The 14,747-nt window shown below is 46.3% G+C and overlaps 1 protein-coding gene and 1 long non-coding RNA gene across 4 annotated transcripts in view; one reads left to right on the top strand and one right to left on the bottom strand.

Moving 5' to 3' along the window:
• Nucleotides 1–182: 182 nt before the first annotated feature.
• Nucleotides 183–2,115, bottom strand: LOC144312912 (uncharacterized). Its single transcript, XR_013378559.1, has 3 exons — nt 1,874–2,115; nt 1,490–1,696; nt 183–607 (listed from the first exon to the last, which is right to left on the bottom strand). It is a non-coding gene; the product is annotated as an uncharacterized LOC144312912 (long non-coding RNA).
• A 333-nt stretch (nt 2,116–2,448) lies between these two features.
• The window catches only part of NIM1K (NIM1 serine/threonine protein kinase), a 66,482-nt gene continuing 54,183 nt past the window's right edge, over nt 2,449–14,747 (top strand). Inside the window, exon 1 of one of the 3 annotated variants that reach the window (XM_077896057.1) lies at nt 2,449–2,604. The gene's annotated coding sequence lies outside the window, so the exon portion shown is untranslated. Of the gene's footprint in view, nt 2,605–2,864; nt 3,017–3,386; nt 3,808–14,747 lie in introns of those variants that run through there. The other 2 variants (XM_077896058.1, XM_077896061.1) reach the window with 2 other exon arrangements.

The raw sequence follows: 14,747 nt of genomic DNA, 5'->3' as shown, positions 1-14,747 counted from the left end.
CTCCTATCCTGTATATTATGTTACAGGATTCAAGTAGAATTTTATATTTTTAAACATGTAATGTCTTACCCTATGCTTTATTGCTTTAGAAAGAAAACAAGGGGGCAGCCCCAGTGGCTCAGTGGTTTAGCACCACCTTCAGCCCAGGGCCTGATCCTGGAGACCCAGGATAGAGTCCCATGTCGGGCTCCCTGCATGGAGCCTGCTTCTCCCTCTGACTGTATCTCTGCCTCTCTTTCTCTGTCTCTCATGAATAAATAAAATCTTAAAAAAAAAAAAAGAAAGAAAGAAAAGAAAACAAGGGGCACCTGGCTGGCTCAGTAATGCTCCACCTTAGTGGAGCAGGTGACTCTAGATCTTGGGGTTGTGGGTTTGAGCCCCATGTTCGGTGTAAAGAGTACTTTAAAATCTTTTTTTCATTTTTAAAAAAAGATTTTATTTGTTCATGAGAGACACAGAGAGAGAGAAAGAGAGAGAGAGGCTGAGACACAGGCAGAGGGAGAAGCAGGCTTCATGCAGGGAGCCCGACGTTGGACTTGATCCCAGGTCCCCAGGATCAGGCCCTGGGCTGAAGGCGCCACTAAACCGCTGAGCCACCCAGGCTGCCCTTTTAAATAAAAAAAGAAAGAAAGAAAACAAACTGATGGCATGTACTATTTTTAAAATCGCTCTTCAAAGAAAAAAAAAAACATTTTTTTTTCTTTTTAGGAAAGGGCCTCCCTTTATTTTTTTATTTTTTAAATAATTTTGAATTTGTCTTTTTTTTTTTTAATTATTTATGATAGTCACACAGAGAGATAGAGAGAGACAGAGATACAGGCAGAGAGAGAAGCAGGCTCCATGCACTGGGAGCCCGACGTGGGATCCGATCCTGGGTCTCCAGGATCGCGCCCTGGGCCAAATGCAGGCGCTAAACCGCTGCGCCACCCAGGGATCCCAGGGCCTCCCTTTAAAGACAAATCTTTCTCACAGAGAATTTTCCTCTTCCACAAGTAGATAACCACTCTCATCAACCAGGGATTGGTTGCTTGCCAATCTCAAGGGCCAGTCCCTGGAGCTGTCCAAGGTTTTGTTTCTTGCTCTTCCTGTTAGTGTCCCCCTTCGTCATACAAAGAGGCAGCAAAGTAAGAAGAAGGGCACGGACTCTGGAGTCCAACTGCCTGGGCTTGAATCCCAGCACCAGCATTGGACCGCTATGTGATCTTGAGCAGTCAAGTAACATCTCTGGGCCTCAGTTTCCTCATTTGACAAAACAGGGATGGTAATAAGAATACCTAATTTATAAGGTTATTCTGAGGATTTAATCAGTTACCGTTGTGAAAGTATGCAAGCGCCTGTCAAATAGCAAAAAAAGGAATCTCTGGCTTCCCTAATTTCTACCATAAACAGACTTTAACTTATTTGACTCCTTTAGCACTTTTGCTTTTTGTAATTATTACTCTGCAATGAGGAATACAGAAGAGTATGAGGAAGTGGCAAGAGTGCTCACCGAGCTGTGCCTTAGGGTGCCCGGTCTTGGCTTTGCCATCAACCAAGCTGTGTGATCCTTGTTAACTGACTTCTCTGACCTCACGTTCCTCCTCCGTAAAACGAAGGAGGTGAATTTCAGTAAATAACCTCTATGCGTTGACTCTCCTGGGAATCTCATTTTCTGCTCAACGCTCAGTTCCGGTGACTCGGCTTCCCTGTTTGTAAACTGTAAAAATATCTGGCACCTACCCTTAGCCGGAGGTTTGCAGCTGGGGAAGAGACAGGCGCTTGCAGAGGCTCCCAGCCTCAGCGCTGCCAAAGCAACGGACCTGACGCGGGCGGGGGTCCGGGCAGAGGGGGCACCCGCGCCGCTTTCTGCAGAGCCTAAGCCTGCCAGACTCACCTGGGGGAACGGTCACGGTGGTTTGCTCAAAACCCGGTTCTGTCGGGAAGGCTACGGGGTCGCGGTCTCCCACGGACCCGCAAACCTTTGATCGAGGGTCTCCAGCGGTTCCGCACCCGGCGTGAGTTGAGAGCCGGGTGTGGCCCTGCCGCCGCTTCCCATCCTTGCTGTGCGAGGGCCAGACCCCCGCCTCCGGGTCTCCGACGGGTGTCCCCGCGCCGCGCACCCCCTCCCCCCGGCGCCTCCTTCCTGGCTGCCATAGAAACCGGCCTACGAGGTCCGGGCCCGCGTCCCGGCGCCCGACCGGCCCCCGGCCACCACCCCCTCCCCCCCGGCCGGGCCCCTCCCCCCGGCCCCTGCCCCCCCCCCGGGCGCCCCCCCCCCCCGGCCCTGGCCTCCTCCCCCGGGCGGCCCCCTCCCCCCGGGCGGCCCCTCCCCCGGCCCCTGGCCCCCTCCCCCCGGCCGGCCCCCTCCCCCCGGCCGGCCCCTCCCCCGGCCCCTGGCCCCCTCCCCCGGGCCGGCCCCCCGCTCCCGATTGGTCCTCCGGGAGGCGCTGCGGGGCGCCTGGGTCCCCGCCGCAGAGCCCGGGCCCGGGCGGCGGGCGGGGCTTGCGGGGGCCGCCGTGGGTCCGCCGTGGGTCCGCCGTGCCTGACAGCCCGGAGCCTCCCGCGGGCCCGCGGCGCCCGCCACCCACGCACCAGCCGCCCGGGGCTCGCGGCCCCGCCACGGAGGTAAGCGGCGGCCGCGGGCTCGCAGCCAGCACCCCCGCCCGCGTGCCCTCCGCCGGGCTGGGGGCCTGGGGCCGCGCGGGGCGTCGGGGACAGGGAGACCCGGCTCCCCACGGGGCGGCGGGCGAGCTGGGGTCCGCAGAAGGGCGCCCCTCCCCTCCCCTCCCCTCCCCCCCTCCCCGGGCGGCGGGGCGCGCGCGGCCGGAGGGCGTTAGGCGGGAGGCGCGGGCGCGCTGGCTGCGCCCCTGGGCCCCGGAGCCCGCACGACGGCGCCCGCCCCGCGCACACCTGGCGCGGGCACCTGAGCGCGGGGCACCTGCGCGACCCCGGACGCCGCCAGCGGACGGCTGTGGCCCCCACCGCCCCGCGCCACCACGCCCCCGACACAGTCGTGCTGCCTCGGAAGACTGTGCAAGTAAGGAAGAGCCTCGGCTCCTCCTCCCGGGGGTCCCCTTCGGGAATATTAGGAGCTCCGGGATGACCCGGAAAGGATGGCAACGGGGTCTTTGAAATGTCATGTCTGGTCAGCGTCTGCGTGCCTGACCCAACATCTGGGCAGATGGACAGGTCAAGGCAACCCAAGGCAACCTAGGGCCGCCAGGATCAGCCGGCCCCCCTTTTTCCTTCCCTTCCTCCCCAACCTCGTCCTCCTCCCCCACCCTCCCCCGCTGCCCCCGTCTTCGTCCTCCCGCGTTCACTAGACAAGGGGGCCCTCTGTGAGACCCGCCTCCCGCCCCCTGGCCCACCCGCTTCAGAATGGGAGCAAGTGAACCACATTCTAAGCTCCCACCCGTGCGATTCAGACAAGTTTGGAAATTAAACAAATCGCGTTTGCGACCGGAGACCGCGGGAATCCAGAAGGGAAACAAACAAAACCAGACCCGAAAAAATCTATTGCAAGTTAAGTCAAGATTTCAAGGGAGAATCTAAAAGGACTATTTGTTTATGGCAATATGGGGTGTGTGTGTGTGTGTGTGTGTGTGTGTGTGAATGTTTGAAAAATCTGTATCACTCAAGCTTGCATCATCAGTATTCAATGGGATTCACAGAAGCGCTTCAAAAGATGGTTTCTGTTAGTGTTGCAAAAGCACTTCCAATTTTGGTTGCCATGGTAACCGGAGAAGTCGCCCCGCACCGTTGAGACGCTGCCTGGCTGGAACCAGGAACTGTTCTTGAGATCTCCTCCCGTCCCCTCATGTCACCATGGTAATAATAATCGAGCTTATAAGACACTTGTTTCTTTTCTTTGAAGTACTAGAAGCCCCGGGCTTGGTGTCTTTAAATCTTTATCGTTTCAGAGTTTGCAATTTGTGGAACAGAGATCTTCCCTCCCAGACAACTGAGTGTAAACACTTCCCTCCAGCCGTGGGCCCTGCTGGCCCAGCTCGCTCCCCACAGCTCTCTCCTCTAACGGGAGAGGCTTGAAGGAGGAGAGTTTGATGTTAAAGGAATCCTGGCCTGGCACCGCATCTCCCTCCCCATCCAGCATTTCAATTTGGAGTCCTAATTAGCTCTCTAATTAGGAGATGGGGGGAATGTGAGTGGAGGTACCAGAAAGACTAGAATGGGGGGAAAAGCTAAGTCCTACTGTCCTGGACTCTCCTGTCCTGTGGGCTGTTGAATTTGCCTCATGGCAAATTTATTTTTGGCTTGACCACTGTTCAGTGGTAAGCCTGGAAAACCCTTCAGAGAGGCCTCCTTCTGTGTTAGGAAAAAATGTGGGTTGGATATTTAGTTTGCGGTATGTGCTTTTTTCTAATAACTGAGCTGCATTTAAAATAAAGGCAGGTTTGTATGAAATCTAAATTTCCTGGTAATAACTACAGCTAGGCGGTGGAGCCCTCTATGCTCTTGGTTTAGCCTTAGGTTTTCAATGGAGATAGATTCATTTGGGGGCAGCAGTGGCATCATTCAGATACTTTCATTAGCAAGTGTTGGTGTCTTTAAAGAATCATAACTCTTGATCTATCCACAATCCCTGAGCGATGAATCCTATAAAATTAATTTTGTACGATGATGGCACATGACTGGGAAATTTGAAAACCTCTAGACTTAGAGTTTTAAAAGAAGGGAAAAATAAAAAAATATTTCATCCTAGTAGGTTAATGTTTTCAGGCAAATATATAGTTTCACTTTGAGAAATTTAAAGATTAAAATAATGTGAAATCCAACTTCATTTTTTGAAGTTCATTACAGTATCTCACTGTTAGAGACTAAAAAGCCTTAATTCGTTGGCTGATTTCTTTCAGTTCTTTTTTTTTTTTTTAAATATTTTTTCTTTATTTATTTATGATAGTCACAGAGAGAGAGAGAGAGAGAGAGAAATGCAGAGACACAGGCAGAGAGAGAAGCAGGCTCCCGCACTGGGAGCCCGACGTGGGATTTGATCCCGGATCTCCAGGATCGCGCCCTGGGCCAAAGGCAGGCGCCAAACCGCTGTGCCACCCAGGGATCCCTCTTTCAGTTCTTGAGAGGATCAGGTGTTTATAAAATTAGCCTCATTCTATTGTATTGTCATTTCCTATTGTTGTACTAGAAAAAAAATTTCTAGAATTGAAGTTATGTATTTTGAGAGAAGGAAATATTCAAATTTCTTGTGAAGACAATAGTCTACAATTTGAATTAAGCAGATCACAGCTTCTAAAATTATTTTCTCCCAAGAACTTCAAAATAGTTCAGCCAGTATTATATGGTATCCTGAGGAATATTAACCAGTTTTACAGATGGGCAAGTTGCATTCAGAAGTTTCAAGTCATTTCAGTTAATCATTACATGGAAAGTGAAGAGACAAAAATACACCAGAGTCAGCCAAGACTCAGAGAAAAATCAAGATGAGAAGAAAGACAACAGAGGAATTGTGAGAAGAATTTAAGATTAGACAGAAAAATAAAACTGTAGGGAAAAGGAGTCTTAACTGAGAAAAGAAAACGCACAGATTAAGGAAAAAGGAGTCAAAGAGAAAAAGTCAGGTGCAAAGAGAATTGCACAGAAACAAACTCAAAACCAAGACAGGGAGCAGGAAACTAAAAGGAACTCCTCATCTTTCATGGAGAACAGGGACCTTGATGTTTTTCCCAAAAGCCCAGGTATCTCATTTAGCAAACTCCTCTGACTTGTGTCGCAGAACTATGGGAGGCCTGAGTGGCAGATTGGGGTGCACGCTGGCCCACTGCCTCCTGTTGCACCCAGACCTTGAGATGAGGCAGCTTTCCCATCTGCAGGCCTGTCACATGAGGTGCTCCCAATCCTTAAGTCACCAGGAAAGCCTGTATCTCCATTTATTGGGGTCATTTAATTGAGATAATCTGTAGATGCACTTGATTATGTAATTGTATTTTTTTACTTTAAATTACAAGTTTTGATCTTTAAAAATTGCCTATCAAGTAATGCATTCATCTAATTTTATGAATTCGAGCATTTTAAAAGATTCTAACAAAAACAACAGTCCCCCTCCTTGGATACAGCCACTCTCTGCTCTTGGCTGTTTGATTACTTAACCTCCCCATTTCTGAATATTTGCTTGTGTAGCTGGTCTTGATTTATCAGTTTTAGACAGAATCTATGGGCCTTCTCTTATTGTAGGAGTGGATATAGCTCTCTCCAATCCTTGCAAATTCCCCCCCTTTATTTTTGCAACATAATTGATGGAAAGAAATCAGCCAGGGCACCATTGACATAACCTTTTATTTGGTTTCCCATTGCCGAGCATGGGAAAGCTCTTAAGAGCATCTGGCTTGGGTCAGGTGGGCTAAATGTTTCCTAAGACTTTAGCCAGTGTAGCCAAAGTTCAGCTAGTGTCGGAAATAGTTGATCATGGGTGGCCCTCGGACAAGGGAGGAGTTGCTCCTGCAGATTAGCATCTATTGTTTGCCTAATTTGGGTTTTATACAAGGGAATGGGGAGGAAAAGTCAGTGGCTGAGTCTTTTGGGATGGTAAGGAGCCAGAGCTGCAGGGGACAAGGCCTTGTGCACATCTCAGTGTAAAATTCTGTCCTACAACACCTCTGTCAAGTAATATCACAATTTTAATTAAATCGATGTTGAGTTAGCATTATGATTGTATAATTATTGTTCACTGCAGAGCCAAGTTGTAAACTACGATATTTCTTTTTTCTGTACAATTTTTTTGGAGAAAAGAATTATTTTTTATTTGCTTAATTTTTAGGAATCTATTGTTATTTCTTCCCAGATATGCTAATGGATCTGTAAAACACCTCTCGTATGTATTTTCTACACAACAAAATGCATCAGATAGTCGTTAGTTCCTTCTGGGCCGCCCCTCATCCCCACCCTCCAAAACGGAGCCCTCAGGGGGATCCCTGGGTGGCGCAGCGGTTTGGCCCCTGCCTTTGGCCCAGGGCGCGATCCTGGAGACCCGGGATCGAATCCCACGTCGGGCTCCCGGTGCATGGAGCCTGCTTCTCCCTCTGCCTGTGTCTCTGCCTCTGCCTCTCTCTCTCTCTCTGTGACTATCATAAATAAATAAAAATAAAAAATCAAAATGGAGCCCTCAGATCCCCAGTCTGAACCAGTTCTTTTGTAGCCTTGACACACACCCACATTGTGAGATTTCCCTTCACTTCACTTCTTTGCGAATTCCTTGTTCTCTTGTTTTTCTCTCTGTTGGTTTACTCTTTCATTTTGCAAAGCATCCACTGTGGTAACTTTTTTTTTCTTTTGTACTGCGGTAGCGTCTTAAAGAGTTATGGGAAAGTTTTGAGACCTTGCATGTCTGAAAATGTCTTGATTTTACTCTCGCACTTGGTAGTTTGAGTATAGATATAGTTCTAGGCTGGAAATTAATTCCTGCAAATTTCTGGAGGCATTGGTCCATTGTTTTTAGCTTCCGGTGTTGCTGTAAGTTCAGTATCATCCTGATTCTTGATTCTTGGCCTGAAATCTATTTTTTCTGTCTGGACTTTGTAGGATTCTCTCATTGTTTTATGAAATGTCACTAAGTATGAATTCATCTTCTATGGATTATGTTCACATACCTACTGGGCCTTAGAAACTTGTATCCTGCCCTTCTGGGGAATTAATGATATAGGCATACTTGGAAAAATCATTCCATTTTATTGGTTACTTTTCCTTGCCATATATTGATTATTTTATTGCATCAACTCAAGACTTCTAGTTTTGAATGACTTGGTTGCTGCTCTTTGGAATCATGCATGCTTCCAGGCCATTTTGCATTCCATTTGTTTTCTTACCACTTTTTGTCTTTTAAAAATGATCAGTGCTCGTATTCATATGGGTCATACCCGTAACTCTACTAATAGTTTTTATACTCTGCATTTGCTATATGGGACATGTGTGTTTTAAAATGTAAATTAAAGCACAAAGACAGCAAATTTGTTGTAGACTAAACAATGATGTGATGGCCAAGTCTAAAATGATGAGGGGGGCAGCCTGGGTGGCTCAGCGGTTTGGTGCTGCCTTCAGGCCAGGGTGTGATCCTGGAGACCCAGGATTGAGTCCCACGTTGGGCTCCCTGCATGGAGCCTGCTTCTCCCTCTGCCTGTGTCTCTGCCTCTCTCTCTGTGTGTGTCTCTCATGAATAAATAAATAAAATTCTTTAAAAATAAAATAAAATGGGCAGCCCGGGTGGCTCAGCGGTTTAGCGCCTGCCTTCAGCCCAGGGCGTGACCCTGGAGACCCCGGATCGAGTCCCACGTCGGGCTCCCTGCATGGAGACTGCTTCTCCCCTCCGCCTGTGCCTCTGCCTCTCTCTCTGTTTCCTCTCTGTGTATTCTCATGAATAAATAATAAAATCTTTTAAAAAATAAAATAAAATAATGAGGGATCTTTCATGCCAACTCTAGGTAATCTGCAACATAAATATTTCTCTAGAATATAGTCTTATTCACCCTCTCATTTTGCGGGTGAGGTAACAAATCCAGAGATATTAACTGTGTGGCCATTTCTCCTGACTCCCACCCCCTTTTTTTAAATAGGCTCCATCCCCAGCATGGAACCTAACATGGGGCTTAAACTCACCACCCTGAGATCAAGAACTGAGCTGAGATCAAGAGTCAGGCACTTAACCACCTGAGCCACCCAGGTGCCCCTCTCTTGACTCCCTTTTAAACATTCATTCTTTCAACCCTCTGTCTTTGGCTACCTTGTCTTCTATTCCTTTTCTTTTTTTAAACTTTTTTCTTTATTATAAAGAAGGATTATACTTCTTTATTATAAACTATGTATTATAAAAGAGTACATATTCCAGAGATAGCAAGAAGTAGTGGGTAAGTCTTACTTACTTTTACTTTTTTTAAAATAATTTTTTATGAAAGATTTTATTTGCTTATTTATTTGAAAGAGAAAAAGAGAGGGAGGGAGAGCGTGAGAGGGGGAAGGAGCTGAGGGAGAGGGAGTGGGAGAGAGAATCACAAGCAGACTCCAAACTGAGCCACTGAGTCCATCCAGCACAGGCTTGATCCCACAACCAAGATCATGACTTTAGCCAAAACCAAGAATCAGAACCTTTTACCGACTGGGCCACCGAGGCACCTTAAGTCTTATTTACTTTTTAAAAAACATTTATAGTTAATATACAGTGGGTTTTTTGTTTGTTTTTTAAATTTTTTTTAAAGATTTTATTTATTTATTCATGAGACACACACACACACACACACATACACACACACACACACGAGGCAGAGACACAGGCAGAGGAAGAAGCAGGCTCCATGCAGAAGCCCGACGTGGGACTTGATCCCGGGTCTCCAGGATCATGCCCTGGGCCAAAGGCAGGTGCTAAACCACTGAGCCACCCAGGGATCCCAATATACAGTGTTATATTAGTTTCAGGTGTATAATATAGTGATTCAGTAATTCCACATCATCCAGTGCTCATCATGACAAGTGCACTCCTTGATCCCCATCATCTATTTTTTTTTAAGATTTTATGTATTTATTCATGAGAGACACAGAGAAAGAGAGAGGCAGAGACCCAGACAGAGGGAGAAGCAGGCTCCCTGCAGGGAGCCCGATGTGGGACTCGATCCTGGGAATCCAGGATCATTGCCCTAAGCCAAAGGCAGGCACTGAACCTCTGAGCCACCCAGGCATCCTGATCCCCATCATCTAAATCACCCATCCCCCACCGCATCTCTCTGGTAACAAACCATCAGTTTGTTCTCTATAGTAAAGAATCTGTTTTTTGATTTGTCTCTCTCTCTCCTTTTGCTCATTTGTTTTGTTTCTTAAATCCCACATGTGACCAAATATACAGATATAGTTAACAGCACACCAGCACTGCAGTGTTTGTAGCAGCAAAGCCTACTATAGCCAAACTGTGGAAGGACTCACGATGTCCTTTAACAGATGAATGGATAAAGAAGATGTGGTGTATATATACAATGGAATATTACTCAGTCACCAGAAAGGTTGAGCACCTACCATTTACATCAGTGTGGATGGAACTGGAGGGTATTATGCTGAGTAAAATAACTCAATCAGAGAAAGACAATTATCATATAGTCTCACTCATATGTGGAATATAAGGAATAGTGAAAGGGACCATAAGGAAAGGAGGGGAAACTGAATGGGGAAAAATTAGAGAGGAAGACGAACCATGAGAGACTCTTGACTCTGGGAAACAAACTGAGGGTGGCTGAAGGGGAGGTGGGTTGGGGATGGGTAACTAGGCGATGGGCGTTAAGGAGGGCATGTGATGTGATGAGCACTGGGTGTTATACTATATGTTGGTAAATTGAATTCATTTTTTTGAATTTTATTTATTTATGAAAGACACAGAGAGAGAGGCAGAGACACAGGCAGAGGGAGAAGCAGGCTCCATGCTGGGAGCCCGATGTGGGACTTGATCCCGGGACTCCAGGATCACACCCTGAGCCAAAGGCAGACACTCAACCTCGGCCACCCAGGCGTCCCGACAAATTGAATTTAAATTTAAAAAAGAGGAAGGAATTAATGAGCTCATAAAAACTAAAAAAAAATTCCACATATGAGTGAAATCATGTGCTATTTGTCTTTCTCTGACTGACTTATTTCACTTAGCATTATACTCTAGCTCCATCCATGTTGTTGCAAATGGCAAGATTTCATTCTTTTTTTTTTTTTTTTAAGATTTATTTATTTATTTATGAGAGAGAGAGAGAGGCAGAGACACAGGCAGAGGGAGAAGCAGGCTCCACGCAGGGAGCCCGTCGTGAGCCCGACGTAGGACTCGATCCCGGGTCTCCAGGATTGCGCCCTGGGCCAAAGGCAGGCGCTAAATCGCTGAGCCACCCCGGGAACCCCGATTTCATTCTTTTTGATGGATGAAGAATATTCTGTTGTAAATACATATACCGCTTCTTCTTTATCCATTCATCTAATGAGGGACACTTGGGTTGCTTTCATAACTTGGCTATTGTAAATACTGCTGCCATAAACATAGGGGTGCATGTATCCCTTTGAATTAGTGTTTCTGTATTTATTATTATTATTATTATTTATTCATGATAGTCATAGAGAGAGGAGAGAGAGGCAGAGACACAGGCAGAGAGAGAAGCAGGCTCCATGCACCGGGAGCTCGACGCGGGACTCGATTCTGGGTCTCCAGGATCGGGCCCTGGGCCAAAGGCAAGTGCCAAACCGCTGAGCCACCCAGGGATCCCCCCAGTGTTTCTGTATTTTGGGGGTAAATACCCACTAGTGCAATTCCTGGATTATATGTTAGTTCTATTTTTAACTTTTTGCGGAAACTCCATACTCTTTTCCAGGGTGGCTTCACCAGTTTGCATTCTTATCAACAATACAAGAGGGTTCCTTTTTCTCCACACTCTCACCAACACTTCTTGTTTCTTGTTTTTCTGATTTTAGCCATTCTGACAGTTATGAGATGATATCTCATTGTAGTTTTGATTTGCATTTCCTTGATGATGAGGGATGTTGAGCATCTTTTCATGTTCTTGGCCATCTGGATATCTCCTTTGGGGGATCCCTGGGCCGCTCAGCGGTTTAGCGCCTGTCTTCGGCCCAGGGCGTGATCTTGGAGTCCTGGGATCAAGTCCCACATTAGGCTCCCTGCACGGAGCCTGCTTCTCCCTCTGCCTCTCTCTCTCTCTCTCTCTTTCTCTCAATCTGTCTCTCATGAATAAATAGATAAAAGCTTAAAAAAAAAAAAAAGTAAAAGGATCTCTCCTTTGGAGAAATGTCTGTTTATGTGTTCTGCCCATTTTTTAGATTGTTTCTTGGATATTGAGTTGTATAAGTTCTTTATATATTTTGAATGCCAACCGTTTATTAGACGTGTCATTTGCACGTCTTTTCCCATTCAGTAGGTTGCCTTTTAGTTTTATTGATTATTTCCTTCACTGTGCAAAAGCTTTTTATTTTGGGACCCTGAGTGGCTCAGCAGTTGAGTGTCTGCTTTCGGCTCAGGGCATGATCCTGGAGTCCTAGGATTGGGTCTCACATCACACTCCCTGCGGGGAGCCTGCTTCTCCCTCTGTCTGTGTCTCTACCTCTCTCTCTCTGTGTCTCTCATGAAAAATTAAATAAAATCCTTTTTTTTTTAAAGATCTTGGAAATTGATTTGTTTTCTTTTTCTTTTATTTATTTATGATAGTCATACAGAGAGAGAGAGAGAGAGAGAGGCAGAGACATAGGCAGAGGGAGAAGCAGGCTCCATGCACCAGGAGCCCGACGTGGGATTCGATCCCGGGTCTCCAGGATCGCGCCCTGGGCCAAAGGCAGGCGCTAAACCGCTGCGCCACCCAGGGATCCCAAATTAAATAAAATCTTAAAAAAAAAAAAAAAGCTTTTTATTTTGATGTAGTCCCAATAGCTTATTTTTGCATAGTGGTTAAATCTTAATTCTGAAAATAGCTTGTTGCATTTGAATCCTGGCTCTGTGACTCACTTACTATGTATGTGGCCTTGGGCATGTAATTTGATCGTTGTGCCTCATCTTTCTGGGGGTAATAACAGCACCTATATTCTAGGATTGTTGTAAGAATTAAATGAGTTGGTTCACATAAAGCTTCTAGAATGGTGCCTGGCACACAATAAATGTCATTGTTGCTAGTATTATTGTAATAAAATACAGAAATAAATGTTAAAATGAAAGAAATAATCATTTATAATTCTATCTCTAATCCTATTTTTTTATTTATTTATTTATGATAGTCACAGAGAGAGAGAGAGGCACAGAGACAGGCAGAGGGAGAAGCAGGCTCCATGCACCAGGAGCCCGATGTGGGATTCGATCCCGGGTCTCCAGGATCGCGCCCTGGGCCAAAGGCAGGCGCCAAACCGCTGCGCCACCCAGGGATCCCTCTAATCCTATTTTTAATCCCAGCTAGAGAGATTACCATGGTTAACATTTCAGAGGGTTGTTTTTTGATAGTTAAAAATAAAGCAAAAAAAAAAAAATTCTTGAGATATTGTACACAATTTTATTTGTTGTTCTTTTCACTTTATGTTTTGAGGTTTTCTCTCATGTTGTTGGATAGTCAGTATCATTCTGTATGGTATATTTGTTTTCTGTATTGATCCTAACCCAGAACCTTACAAATTACATTTTCAGTAAGCACTAATTGTCTGGGAAGACTACCCTTTCTTCTGGACCCTTTGGGTTTGGTTCAGGTGTAAAGAGAGATTCTTCCATTACGAATTTGTGAAGCCCCCCCACTCCCCCACCCCACCCCCGGTTTTAAATGCCACATTTCATTTGTTTTCCTGACCTCCATTTCCTTACCTTAGCACTTGTTTACTCACAGGGGCAGATTCCTTCAGGCCTCTTCTGCTTCAGGAAATTTTCCTTATACATTCACGACACCCAAGATGTTCTCTGAACGCCCACTCTCCTGTACACATCTCTAGCCAAGCGCTTTGTACATTGTATTTAAATGACCTGGGGCACCTGGGTGGCTCAGTGGTTGAGCATCTGCCTTTGGCCTTTGGCTCAGGTGGTGATCCCCAGGAATCAACACCCCCCCATCCCCACATCAGGCTCCCCACAAGGAGCCCACTTCTCCCTCTGCCTATGTCTCTGCCTCTCTCGGTGTGTTTCTCATGAATAAATAAATAAAAATCTTTAAAATATATAAACGGTCTTTGGCACAAAGTAAGTAGGCAGCACTTAAAAATAATGTTTGCAGGACTGGACGTTCCATTGATGCTGATGGAGAATTCCATTGTAGAGTGAGAGGGTAGCAGCCTCACATTGCTTAGGGTGGGAGTGAGGGCAAGAAAGTAGGGGAGAATCATCTGTTTGTCATCCTTCGTCTTTCTAGCAACATCTGTTCAGTGGGATTTCTGTGACACGCACAGCTCCTGCTTGTGAGACCAGATGAAGCAACAGCATCTGCTGTGTGTGAGGCACAAGCTCTGAGGTCAGATGGGCCTGAGCTGGAAATCAAACTGATATGTGTTTTATTGCCTGGATAACTTTGGACAAGTCCCTAAGTTCTTAAGTTTAGTTTCTTCATCTGAAAAATGAGGGTAATTGCAGGCACCTTTCAGGGCTGTTGTAAGGATTAAAGGTAATACGTATCAATTAATTGGAACAAAACAATGATAGCTATTCTAAGTTAAAAATGCTTTTGGCTGCAAGGAATAAAAGAACTTGTCTGCTTAGCTACAAGAAGTTTATTTTCACATAGGAAGAAAGCTCTAGGTAAGGTGTATTAGCCCAGGCTGCTGTAAAAAAAAAAAATACTATAAACTGGGAGCTGAAACAACAGAAGTCGATTTTCTCACAGTTCTGGAGGCTGAGATGAGGGTAAGATGAGGGTGCTGATGAGCGCTGCCTTCCTGGCTCTCAGATGGCCACATTCTCTCTGTGTCCTCACATGGCAGAGAGAGGGGTCAGGCGGGGGAGCTCTCAGATCTCTTCTTGTAAGGACGCTAATCCCATCATGGAGACCCAACCCTTGTGCTCTCATCTAAATGTAAATTCTGTCTCCAAATACCATCACCCTGGGGGTTAGGGCATCAACGTGTGAATTCTGGGAGAAGTACAATTCATACATAGCAATAGGTTATGTTAGCTTTGTTTGAACTGCCATCAGAGACCTAATTTATTGCTTTTTGCTCTGCCATTCTTCCTCTTGCTCTCAAAGTTATCATTTCCTTATCTTTAGGTGACCACTACCCCTCCAGACAAGGTCCACACTGGAAGAAGGGGAAAGGGGCTG

Source organism: Canis aureus, chromosome 4 (genome assembly GCF_053574225.1).
Source record: "Canis aureus isolate CA01 chromosome 4, VMU_Caureus_v.1.0, whole genome shotgun sequence".
NCBI classification, from domain to species: domain Eukaryota; kingdom Metazoa; phylum Chordata; class Mammalia; order Carnivora; family Canidae; genus Canis; species Canis aureus.
The sequence above is the reverse complement of the archived record's forward strand: the minus strand, read 5'-3'. Positions and strand labels throughout refer to the sequence as shown.